General features: G+C 42.4%; 1 protein-coding gene across 2 annotated transcripts in view; it reads left to right on the top strand.

Annotated features, from left to right (window-relative positions):
• Positions 1-13,810, top strand: part of LHFPL3 (LHFPL tetraspan subfamily member 3) — a 256,340-nt gene that overhangs the window by 192,717 nt on the left and 49,813 nt on the right. The gene's annotated exons all lie outside the window — the stretch shown is intronic.

The raw sequence follows: 13,810 nt of genomic DNA, 5'->3' as shown, positions 1-13,810 counted from the left end.
AAACATCTGAAGGATACTAGGGGCTTTGCTAGACCTACCCCGTGTTCCGTCGTTGAGGAGCGGTGAAAGTGGATTTTCCCATTCAGCCATGATGCCTCATGCTCCACACCTGCCTTCGATTTGTGGCGGAAGTTTGCGCCGGTTGTGCTGCTGCCGCCGCGAGCACGGTTGCGCAGCCACACCGGCCTGATTGCCGCGGCTTTTTTTTTCCGCTCGCTGCACGGTTTGCGCACGTCCGAAAGACCGCAAACTTGCGCAGCCGTCAGCGGCAGTGGCAGTGGCAGCTGAAGTGCTGCTGGTGCTGTTGAGAGTCAACATTGATGCGCTCACTTCCTGATGGGGGTCGTGGCGGGTGTCATATGACTCGAGGTCAATCGTCTGCATGGGCACTCTGTGCCTACATCTCCCATCATGCCTCTGAGGTGTCGGCGGCGATGACCGCCTCTGTGCCCTGTGCCCCATCCCAAGGAGCCAACCCACATCTGGCCGTAGCCATGGCAGCAGCCCACAAACAGCTCTGCCCTCTGCCAGCCTGGTACCCACACTAACAGGCAGCGTACAGCACCGCCATTATGCGGCCACGGTAGCTGCCCACCGCAAGGAGTCACCAGCCACTTTTCCGGTCCTCCGTTCCTGCGCAAACTGTCACTGGGGGAGTAAAAGAAAAAGCCGCTCCGCTGCGCTGCCCCAGCTGGCGGACTGTGCGCAAATGGCGGAGGCAGCTTAACCGAAGCCGCTGACCACTCCCCCTTAGCACGCCTTTTCCTGCCCAGTGCGGACCACAGTGACCTCACATCCTCCCACACGTACTCCGAATTACCGCGGGACGGCAGGAAAAGGCGCACTAGAACTCACTTTTTTAAAGTCGGGAGAAAGAGGCTTCACCGCAGGATAACGGCAGATCCTCGTGAACGTCATCTGGAAGCCTCGACGTGACTGCGGAAGGTAACGCGCGCTAGAGCCTCGTCTAGTAACGCCCTAGGTTGCAGAAAGCTGGGGTCCTTTACACTTAGAAATCCTTACTTAGTTCTCATAGCTTACTTGTGAGACAAAATCTTCTACGTACCAAGGGGTCTGTCCATAAGAAGCCTGAACACTCCCACCATCATCCCCAGACATAGACGAGGATTCTACACGTATTTGTATGTGGAGAGTCTCAGAAAAAGATGGGGGAAGGGTAATTGATGGAGAGAAAATCTCTGGCCAATGAAGTGAGTCACATGTAGACAAGGGAATTGCTGAAAAAATGAGTCATTAAAGGCTCAATCCTGTACATCTTTAGTTAGAGAAAGGGCCTACAACTTCCAGCATGCCCCACCCAGCCAGCCTGGGACAGGCTTGGTACATTGACAGCTTATTGAGACCAAATACGTTTTGAGAGCTATCTCCTGATCTGATCCGTAACCCTTTACTGGGATTAAATAGGAGGCATGCCATGGTAGTCCTTGGCAGCTGTAAAATTGGGATTAATCCATAAACATGTAGGGCCCCCAAATGAGATTCTATCTGAAAATATTCCTCAAAGCCTTTTGTATTGCTTCCTGTTTTCTCGGATATTCTACTGTGCTCTTGAGATGAAAAATAGGCTGGTGGTACTTTTTGTGCTACTTTGGACAAATCTATTTAGTTTGCAAAGTGTCCTGGAGTATCAGCTAGGAGGACAAGCATTCATTATTTCTGCCCTCCTAACTTCTTCCCAAGGCTAGAAAATAATGATTATTTCTGCTTGGCATGCTGTTTCTTTTCGCAAGTAGCAATGGTATCTTGGTGCACACACCAAAGAGTACCTCTCTAAGGGACAGTCCCTGATTGCCATGAATAATCAGTAAAGACAAGTCAGTTGTATTTATCCCTGTGCTAACCAGGAAAGCATACAAACTGAAAGAAATCAACTCACTGCTCCCTTGCAAGATCTGATCATAGCAGACTGATTTCCTGCTTGTCAGATGTAGTGGGATGTTTTCTGCCAAAGCACATCAGACTGTCAAACACAACATTTCCATTGAAACCTTTTATGAAGACATGATCGCAGCAACAACCTAAATTGAAGAGAGTATCATAAATTGCTTATTCGGTACCAGGGATAAAATCGTTACTATTTGTTTGTAGGCTATATGGACCACAGTAATTTTTGTTTTGCTGTTATCTACCTACATATATGGATGTAAGTGTAACTCTATTCAGGTGTTTGGTACCAAGGGTTAGAAAACGAGTGAAGCGGCTATCGGGAACTTATGGGACTAACCCTACCCCCTCAAAACCATCTCACACTCCGGCCATGCCTCTCTTGATTTACACAAGATCAGTATCAATCTGAAGGGGGCATTTCCATACATGTAGGGGTTCTTCCATGAGAATGGGAATCCTGTAGAGAAAGTCCTACATGTGTAAATGTGGCCCCCATCAGACTGATAAACCCAAGCAGTTCAGGGGAAAAAACCTGTATCTTGAGTTGAAAGAATTCACCCTGCAGTAATATAGAACGTCTCTACATAAAGGAAAAAACCCGACCCCTTACCAGCCTTTTTTTCCCCTTGGGTCTTTCTGTATTTACTACGGCTTCTTCAGATGCAACCATGTGATTTGTAATTGAAACCTTCCCCTCTGGCCAAATGTTTCATAAAGTTCAATGAAACATCGCCATCTAGTGGCAGAATTAATCCCACAATTATTTTAGATATCGGTTAAGTGAGATTTGTAAGAGATGTCCTGGAGGTTGACGGCATCATGTAAATGACCCACAAACTTCCGTGACTGGCCAATCATAAGTGTGCAATAAATCGCTCATGTAAAGAAGCTCTTACTCATCTGTAGTGGCTGAGAGCCCCCTCCCTCCTGCTACCAACTGTCACTGCAGAGGCCACCATGAGGGAGGAAGCAGCAGCCAGGCATCTCTCCACCGTGCCTGGGTCCAGCTCCAGCTGAGAGCCCCCTCCCTCCTTCTGTCCCCTGTAACTGCTGAACTTTCCAACTAAGATTGTAGTGCCTGAATTTGCTTTCCTTTTCCCCCTCCTCCTCCTCCCTCCCAATCCCCTTTCCTTTTGTGTCATGTCTTTTAGATTGTAAGCCTATGGGCAGGGACTGTCAAGAAATACTTTTGTAAGCCGCCATGAGAGCCTTTTTTGGCTGAATGGCGGCATAAAAATACTTAAATAAATAAATAAATAAATAAAAGGAGCAACACTTTAATGCTCTGTTCAGTATTATTGAGTACAGCCCCCATACTGCCGAGGTAACACACAAATTGCCCTTTAGGTTAAAAAAAAAGGTTTTGGAGAGCATTATTTCCAAAGTATTCTTTTTAGAAAGCTTTAGTTCAGTGATTTTTACTGCAAGGCTAGAGGGCCACTGGCACGTCTCAGTAACCCCATGTACTGCTCTCCACCTCTCTCTCTCTCTCTCTCTCTCTCTCTCTCTCTCTCTCTCTCTCTCACACACACACACACACACACACACACACACACACACACACACACACAGTCTCTCTTTTTGCAGTAGTTTCTCACTCTCAGCAGGGTCTGTCCATTATTATTATTTATTATTATTTATTTATATAGCACCATCAATGTACAATGTCCAGCTTTGCCTTATCGTTTGCTGCTGTGATCTGGGGGGTGGGGGGAGAGGAGCCTAAGAGGCAAGGAGCATTACTGATTGGCTAGCTGCAGTGGTACGCTACACAGGAGCTGGAGTGGGTGTGAATGAATGCATGGGTGAAGGAGTGATCCATGTGATCCAGCACTGGGAGGTTTTGCAGCACTGAGCAGAGGAGACCATTCTCTCAGTGACAAGAAAAAGATCTATTCCAACCTAAGGACAACGCAAATCTGTCAGAATTTGTCTACTTGGTGACTTGGTGATTGACTGATAAGACCTTGCTTGGATGATGGGGAGGGGGATGGGGAGGAGAGGCCAGAAAAAGGTCTACAGCCAAGTCTGGTACACAGAGGCCATTTCTACACCAGCCAAAAATGCAGGCTGATCACGGCCAAGTCCCTGTGCCTCCAAATGATGCACAGGAACTCCCAGGGGCAGGTGGGGGATGAGCGCGGGTTTTCCCAGGGATAAGTACTCCCTGGGAAAACCCAATTCTTCCCACGGTCTCGGGAACATCCCGAGACCATGGGCGGTGTGTGGCCGCCCATCCTGGCTTCTTCCCTCCTCCCTGGGGAGCAGTAGAGGGAAGGAATCAGGCCGGGAGGAATCGGGAGTGGGGGGAGAGGGGTCGGGCCTTCTTTTAAAACAGCAACTCACCTTTCATTGGAGCACATTTTTTAAAATGGGGGGCGCAACACCCTCCTTCTTCCCGGGGTGTCGCGCTCGCATGTGGACTAAGAGGAGGATCTCACAATCAGGATATCGCGAGATCCTCCCCCTCCCTCCTGGAATGCCGGGAGGTTTAGAAAGGGCCAGAGTCACCACTTGACCAGGGGCTGGGGAGAGGTAATACCTCCCATGGCCCAGGAAAGGCTCCAAGTGGCCTTCATGCTGAAGCCAAGGTAGCCCCAGCTTGAAAAATAAAGAACACTGCTTTAATTGGTTTAAGAAGCACACACAGAAAGAAATTGCTTTGTTTGCTACTTCAGATTACAATCTTCAGGCAGCCATTTTGAACTGACCCCCTTCTGTCCTCCTCTAAAGCAACATTTTAATACAGCATTCCTATTCACAGTGAGCTAATTAATCTAAGACTTTACTTTACAGGAAACACTCTACTTACACATGGATCTTGAATAGACATCCCGCTGTGGAGAATGTTGATTATCCTGAGCAAGACTCAAGATATATATTACTTATTGCTATCTTTTGTAGATGATGGATGCTGACAATCTACAACATTTTTCTAGGGCAGCCATTATAATTGGGAGCTTGAAAGTAAATCTTGAAAGAGAATATATTTTCTCTCAACATCGAGAATTCATGTAGCACCGGAGTACACTATACAGTTTCTGTAAACTTTAAAATCCCAGTTGCACTTCTGCCCTTTCAATTAAACTATAAAATGGATCAACATTCTTTCATCTTTATCTCGTGCTATTAATATAATCTGCGTACAATCTTACACACACATTTGTGGAAGACAGAATAAGAAATTAGGTCTCCAGAAGTATTATGATGACTTTTCTTTTTATTATTGTGGCAATATGAAAAAGGCCTGCATTCAGAGGGACGGAGCCACAGGGCTGCAGATTCTCTCAGCGTGCGCCACAGTGAAGGTTTTACAGAGACTCTCTAGGTGGAAACCTGTCAGCCCTCATCACAAGTTATCTGTCTCCAATCCATCTTGAGTATAGAGCACTTGAGGCTTTTTGATGATTTCTTTAGTTCCTTTGTTGCACAAACTCTTTCTCTTGTGTTACTGGCATGCACTTGCTAAACCTTTAATTGAACTGTATATATTCATTGTTAAACAATGATCTCCCTGACAAGGTTCACCTGGCGCCAACATTGATATCTTTTTGGCACCAGGTTAAGACCTTTCTCTTCTCCCAGGCAGTTAACAACATGTGCTGAGTTTGTTTCTAACTGTATATTTGTTTCTAATGTTTATTGTTTTAAACTTTTGTAAACCTCCCAGAGAGCTTCAGCTATGGGACGGTATATGAATGCAATTAATAAATAGAATCATAGAATCATAGAATAGCAGAGTTGGAAGGGGCCTACAAGGCCATAAACAGGACATGAGTGCTATAGCACCCTCCCACTCATGTTCTCCAGCAAATGGTGTTGACAGGCATACTGCCTCCGGTACTGGAGGGAATATAGAGCCTTTATGATTAGTAGCCACTGATAGCCTTTATCCTCCATGAACTTATATAATCTCATTTGAAAGCTCTCCAAGCTGGTAGCCATGATTACATCTTGTGGTAGCAAATTCCATAGTTTAACTCCCACCATTCAACTTCATTGAATGACCCTGGCTTCTACTATTCTGAGAGAGGAATATATTCACTGGAGTGAATGAGATATTTTTGGGACCGAAAAAAGGAAGTAGAAGTTGTTGCCAAAGGCTTCTAATGCCATGTGCCTTAGGGCTGAGTGTGTGGTGTCATCATTTGGGCTATAGCAAGGAAGGAAGGAACTGATCGCCCATATTACAATGTTGTAATGTGTGTTTTATTGGCAGGAGTCCACAGATGTTGTCTTGTTGGACAGCAGCCATTATTTTTGTTCACCACTCACCCACTCCCCTTCTCTGAAACCTGCAGAGAGCTTGGGAGGCAGGTGGCACCTGCTCGTATCTGCAATGTGGTATGAAGACGGTAAGAAGCAGCAGGAGATTTACCTGCCGCTTGGAAGAGACTCCTGTCAGTCCTTGTCTTCTCCAAACTATGATTTCCTTTAAATCAGAATTATACCTAATATGGCAAATGTCATGTCTAGCCCTGCTCACCCTGTTTTGGAAGAAGGTGTTTCAGGTAATCAATCAGAATCAGACTCTAAAGTAGAGGAGTCGGCACCAGACACAGGCCAGCCTGTACCAGTGGGGGAGAAAGCTCTCACGGGCTCTTCACCAGCTGGTGGTGAACTCTCTCCAGAGCTTATCTCGTCAAGGGCAAATCATACAGAGGCAGTGGGAAGCCAGCATTCTTCCGAAGGAGAGAGCGCGCGACAGGCTAGCTGATCCTAGGTTGCGCCGCAGGCTAAAATGGGCGGAGCGAAAGGAAGGCAAGAGAAAGTCGGCCCGGCACGCATTGCATGAGAAGCTGCCTCAGAACTAGCCTCTCTGAAGCTAACTCGTTTTGGGAAAGGGCTTTCCGTACTCCTTGAAAGGACAATTGTCACACTTAGTTTGCATAGTTTTGCATAGGGGGAAGGTTCCAAGTGTTTCGACTCTCTTCAGGTGGAAAGTGATGTTTATTGCTTAAATAAAGCTTTGTGGATTATTTAGCAGGCCTCGTCATTGTCTCCCAAGAAGGCAGGAAGTTTCTGAGAAACACGACAGCAAAAGTGGATTCACACAATCCCTCTAGTGTGTTCAATTATCACGTCAAGGGGTTCTCAGGGTCATGAATTCTAGTCCTGCTCACCACTAGAACTGTGTGCAGCCTTTGCCCTCCTTGATGAACATTTGTTGGATGTTCAGGAAGAAGAATTCTCAGCACATACAGACATGCGCCTGAAAAGCTCATACTGCCCAATTGGGAGCTCTCATTCAGTTCTTGGTGTGCATAGATATATGCACAGATAACTATCTCATTAATGTCCAGCAGATGTTAATCAGAAGAAAGGAAAATGCACCATGGTTGCACATAGCCCTGAGAACCCCTCTTTGAGTTCACGGAACATATGTGTGAATCCCCCTGAAGTGAAATACTCAATTCTGCTAAAGAAGAAAATATCCCATCACCAGTTCTCCCCAGTGAAGTAAGTCACGTGCTATGAACTGTGCCATATGTTAGTAAAGCATGACTTAGCATTTGAATCCTGTAAGTGCTCTTAAACTTAATTTATTCTTGGATGTACCCACAACGTCATGCTCCGCTACAGCGAGTGGGTAGAGCAGGAGCAGTAAATTAGCCTCTGAATTTACAGAGATGGTTGCTCACCTATGAAGTGGATGTTCTGTAACGGTTTAAAAAGTTCTTTAGATAACAAAAAAAGCCACCTAAATGTTTCATGGGATTAACTTGCAAGCTTAGAACATGGGTTGGGAGATTTTTAGCTTACAGAATCTTATTTGCTATTTTTAGTTTTTTGCTAGAACCCCAAGGCTCACCAACCAGATCCAAATGAAAAGTAGTGGCTTTGGGGGCAGACATACACTTAGAATTAAGGAACAGGATGTCTTTGAGGACATTCTCAGCCCAAGAGTTTGTTTTCAGTATCAGAACTGACCTCACAGTTCTTTCACCCACAAATCCACTCATAGTTTCCCCACAAGCATTCCTCATTTCAACAGCCTGACCTGGGGTAGAGAAGCCTTTTTCTTTTGTTCAATAATTGGGAGTCAGTATCCCATGCTGAACTAAAGCTCAGAGATCTACCAGTAGATCCTGAACTACCTTCTGCCTATCCCGCCTAAGAATATATAAACCTTCAAGCTCAGAAGTTGTTCAAAGAATAACAGAAGGCAGGCATCCAGTCTCTGAGATAAATTGTCTGAGAGCTCACGTAGAATCTGATCCGTTTGTGTGTTCCTTTTGTAGGAAAAGCTCTAAGGAGGGGGAGCAGATCATACTTTCAAGACAAGCATTGTATTCCAGAGTCTTGTTGAATAAATGAGTTGCTTGTGAGGAGACATGCCTACTATTCATACTTGCCTGATATAGAATTCAGTTGGACTTACTCCCAGTAAATATGCATAGAACCAGACTACATGGGACATTGGCCTAGTTTGCATGATTATAGGGTGGTTAATAAGCCATGGTGGCTTGTTAACCATCCTGTATGTGCTGATCCCATGCCAGCTGGATTTAAATGATTCTCCACTGGTGGATGGGTGGGTTACTAAACCACCCAGAACCCATGGCCTGTTTTAGGGTTGTTGCATGGCTTGTTAACCACCCCAACCAACCACCAGTATGTGCAGGGTGGTTAACAAGTGATCATGTGAATGGGCTTATGGTGTCACTGGAGAAGATTCAAATATGGGGAGAACTATTATCCCCTTTTCCATGTGTTCCAGACTAAGCATGATTATTTGTGAAGAACACCTATATTTCTAATTATTTTAAGTTACATTGAGGTAATACTCTTAAAATACACTATTTTGTGTGTGTTTCAGTGTAGGGTGACCATATGAAAAGGAGGACAGGGCTCCTGTATCTTTAACAGTATTGAAAAGGGAATTTCAGCAGGTGTCATTTGTATATATGGGGAACCTGGTGAAATTTCCTCTTCATCACAACAGTTAAAGCTGCAGATGCCCTGCCCTCTTTTAAATCTGGTCACTCTAGTATAGTTCCTGCAGCTTTAACTGCTGTGATGAAGAGGGAATTTCACCAGGTTCCCCATATATACTAAGGACACCTGCTGAAATTCCCTTTTCTATGCAACTGTTAAAGATACAAGAGCCCTGTCCTCCTTTTCATATGGTCACCCTATTTCAGTGGGCCTGTTCAGACAAAATGCTAAACCATGGTTAGGCGTCTAACCCTTTTGCAGCAAATGGTTAGTGAGTGTGTTTAAACCATGGTTATGTAGCCACCATGGTTAGGAATCGTTCACATGACATGCTAAGCCATGGTTCACATGACATGCTAAGCCATAATGTTTAGCTCAAAATGCTTAACCACTGTGGTTCAGTATGTCATCTGAACAGGGTCAGTGTATTGAATTTATCAATGAGAAGGCATTTTAACCTTATTGTGAATTTTGCCCTTCTCCATTGGTACCTAAAATGATTCCCCATCTTAGGTGCGGCAAAATTTGAGGAAAACACAAGCTTTGTCACATACAGTACAATTTTTCCAGCTTCCACTTGTGTTCATCCCTACCACTTGATAGGGGAACTACTTTTCAGCAATTCCTAGCACTGAGGTGCAGTCATTGTCCCACCATACGTGGCACCAGATCTGCTTTCCTGGTTCTCTCCCAAAGCTGTGAGTTGAAATGTCTAAGCACAATTTAGCTTTTAATTCACAGCTGCTTTCTATTTAATCTGACCCATTAGCAGGCTCCCAGCTTCTAGTTAGAAGAACTTAGTAGACAAATCCATGCAAAGATGTATGAAATAACTCCCCTAAAATCGAATTTTAAAAATCTTTTTGTCAGGGTATATAACGGATAGATATAACCATCCTTCTTAAAAATGAAAAGAGAGATTAAAAGCATGACTTTTGGGCATGCAAATTGATTAGGAAGAGTAAGTGGAGAAAATTAAGGAACAATTTGTACTTTTTAATCAAACAAATTGTTTTTTAATTAAGGAACAAATACGTTTTTAATAGTTTTGTTATACTTCAGTTATAGCACAATTTGTACCAATCCATATCTTAAAAGATAGTGATGGATGCGCTGCTTCCTATAATTAGATGAATTAGATAAGCAATATAAATTGCTTGGAACATAATAAGCACATCAAAAACGAAAAGGACAAGTCAGTCACTGTATGCGGTATGTAGTCCTATGAAAGCCAAAGAGACTAAACCAGCAAAAGGGTAAATTGCTCTGTATTTAGTGTTTCTTATAAAATACTGTATGTTTGGATACTATTCAAGGGCAAGATGGCCTATAATAAAAATCAGTTTAAAAACCATGTGACCATTAAAAGTTATAGTGTAAGCACCAAGTATATCATTTAAGCCTGCCATTCCACAAAAACAGAGCTCCTAAGAAAAACCTCAGTAACTCCCTAACCTTCTAATTAAAAGTAGTCTGAAAAAAAGAATGTTTTCAGGGCCCAACTAAAAGAAAATAAAGAAGGGCTAAATGTTTCTCATTGTTTCATAAAGTGCTCCTGCTTAATGACAGGTCAGTCAATAGGAAGAGTGTTAATGTTAATATCTGTACACTTTGAGATTGGCCTACTGTCCCAACAGAAATGACAGGAAACAACCAGTAACACATAATAATGATCTTTAACTTCTAAATGAAGCCACTGAGCGGAGTCACCTGGAAGTTTGGGTTACAGTGTCATCAAGATGAGGATGCTGCATAACCTTACATCTCAACTCAACCTATTAATCCCAGGCTTTCTGTTTGTATGGAGTCAAAGAAAAAGTTCTTTTTAGGATACAAACACGTATGAAACGTGTTACAGATTGATATAAACAAATATTAACTGATTTGGTTTGTGATTTGCGTGTGACAAAGATGATGTTATGAAAGATAAAAGTGCTAACAGTTGTGTTTTGAAACAAGTAATTTATACCACGATGAGATGTTTACGAAGTATTAACAAATAACATGTTTTAATTTGTAATTAACTTTTTGAGCCAGTATAAATAAAGCATTCAAAGACTGTGATGGAGTGAAAGTATGAAGGTTGCCCCCATTTACAAGGCCTAAACTCCCAATACCTTTTGCTTTATTCGCATAGAAAAGCAAAACAAACCAAAATAACGAAGGTATTGAATATAAAGTGAGAGTGAACGGCAATAAAAGCTCATTTCAGATGCTAACCCAAGAACCTTTGTTACTGACATAATTAAAAAATAATGTGTTCAACTTCTGCTCTACTAATAGCAGAAAGAGCAACATTCCAAAAAGATGCATCATTATCAACGGACCTTTATGAAGTTATCAACACTATTTCAGTGTACCGTGAAGTTATCAACAGTATTTCACATTGACTCAAGGCTCTCAACTTAATCTATTTATAGACCCTTATTAGTTGTTATAATATGTAAGCCAGGAGATACCAGCATATCTTAACAGACAGGAGTGATAATCTAGCAATAAACTTTTAGAAATCTCATTTTAGTTAGTGACTTCCTTTGATTTCTCATCTTTATGGAAGTGTCAATTGCCTTATTTTCAATGACTCTCCAAGGTCTCCTTAAAAGTGAGAACTCCCTGTTTTATTGCTTGAATTATGTATGCACTGGGACTAAGGCAATAAGTATTTTAAGGAGGACTTTGAGGAGCACTAGATATTCAATCAAAGCTTCCAGGAATTATGGAAATTGAGTTACACACTAAAAATAGTTTATGCTTTTCTTATCACCTGCCATGAATGTTTAAGAGAAGTAATGTATTGATTTGTTTAACCTGGAAGTGTGTTAATAATTTGCCTTATAGATTCCCATGTTATATACTCGCTACAAATGACACTTGCTGAAATTCCTTTTTCAATACAACGGTTAAAGATACAGGAGCCCTGTTCTCCTTTCCACATGGTCACCTTACAGGAGAGGCCCTTTTGAAGGCACCATTACCTTCAGAGGCCCGTTGGTTGGCCGTGTGTGAAAGGGATTTCTCCTGTGTTATGCCGAAACTGTATATTGCTCTCTCCCACTCTCTTGGCTTTTAGAAAGGGTGTGAAGATGCATCTTTTTAATCTAGCCTTTTAAATTATGTAGTTCTTTTCATGTTCAAATGTTTTATTATTTTTAGTGTTCTTTTTCATTGTTTTAAGGTTTTGTTATTTTCATGATCATCGCCTTGCTGGCTTTTTAGCAAATAAGGTGGTACATAAATGTTAAAAATAGATAGTCTTTTTGAATTCAAGAAGTCTATAAAGACTGATCTCTTCCGGTAGGCCTACCGAGTCAAATTTTAAGATATTTGACTGTTATTTTAATATTGTATTAGTTTTTTATGTTTTAATCAGTTTTATGTATTTTATGGTATTTGTATTTAATGTTGTTCCCTGCCTCGATCCAGAGGGAGAGGCGGGTAAGAAATAAATAAATGTATTAATAATAATAATAATAATTTTTGAAATCAATCCTTTGTCTCGCTGTGGGAGGGGAATTGTTTTTATCCATATCTTTTAAATGGAGTGCACAGTAAAAAGCTGAGAGTGGCCCTGAATCCACTTCACTGGGACACTGACCTTCATTTAGCCCACTGAATTGTGTGTGTTGATGATGAGCCCGTCTTGAGTAGTCAGTTCAGGGACATGTGAATAACAGTTTTGTAGAGTAAGGGTTTCTTCAGACGGGGAGGGGGATTGCATATCCAACCCGTCGCTTTGCTCATACTTCTGCCCCACAATAGGGATGAGCAGCTTCCTCTTTCGTCACATGCTGAAGAAAAAGGAAGTAAACAAAGACCACATGACCCATTCAGTGGGCGTTTTTATTGCGTTGCTTTTCCTGCATGCAGCAGGAAATGGTGGCACCTTTTGCTGTAGGAGGGGAAAAAATGGATTTTCCGGGGTCTTCTTTTTTAACGGGAAAACGAGAAGGAGCAGGAGGCATGCAGAAGGCAGACGGTGTCGTGAAAAGGACCCACAAAAAACCGTGAATGACCAGTAAAAAGCGTGCTATAAAATGCTCATCTGATGACACTCTAAGTTCCTTAAAAACAGTGAGTGTGCTTCTCAAGAGGTAGCCCCTGGCATGAATAAGCCTTTGAGATTGAAAACCTTCCTCTGTAGTTAATAGTGGTTCTGCATAGAAAACTATATAAATGAGTGTACATTTGGGTATAGCAGCTTATCTCAGACGTGGTTTAATCTTTCATCACTATAATTAGCTCTGACTTGTGGTTATGCACTGCTTTTTTCATATCTCTTCACATAATTTTCTATTAAACCACTCTTGCTGATGTAGCATTTAAAATGCTGGAGGAATAACTGTTCTTAGGAATCTTGCTTCTGCTACATGGAAAATGTTATGCAACCATCTTCTATATTTTCCTGACCGTATTCTGCTGCTTCTCCGCACACCCACTGATATATGTGCCCATAACTTGTCATCCTCACTTTCTCACTTTTCAAAAAATGCATCCCCAGGGGAGATGCATAACCATTGTTATGCTAGTGCAAAGCTGATCTTTACAATGAACAAAGGAATATGTGACCACCCCCTTTCAGGGGATATGGCTGGTTGTTGCTTCCAATGTAATAATTGTCCCCAAGTGAAAGTTTTTTCCACCTCTCTAAGGGCAAAGACAATCATTAATTTGTATGCCAGAAAGTAAAGGGGTACTCAAATAGTTGACACATGTAGCAAGTGTATTTAAATGTGACAGGTTGTGCATAGGGCACTTACACAAGTAAGTACTTCACTCGTGGCCTGCATCACAGCCCTTGGTGTGATGCTAAAGTGTGATAGAATAGTAGGAACTGAGCTTTTAAATATATCTCTATGTAAATTATCTTGATGGATTGACAATCATTAGAATTTCTCTCTCTCTCTCTCTCTCTTTCTCTCTCTCTCTGTAGCTTTTAAAACTTTACCTTCTGTTTTTCCCTCCT

The sequence above is a fragment of the Elgaria multicarinata genome, chromosome 9, assembly GCF_023053635.1.
Source record: "Elgaria multicarinata webbii isolate HBS135686 ecotype San Diego chromosome 9, rElgMul1.1.pri, whole genome shotgun sequence".
NCBI lineage: Eukaryota > Metazoa > Chordata > Lepidosauria > Squamata > Anguidae > Elgaria > Elgaria multicarinata.
Note: the sequence above shows the minus strand (reverse complement) of the source record. Positions and strands in the feature narration are given on the sequence as shown.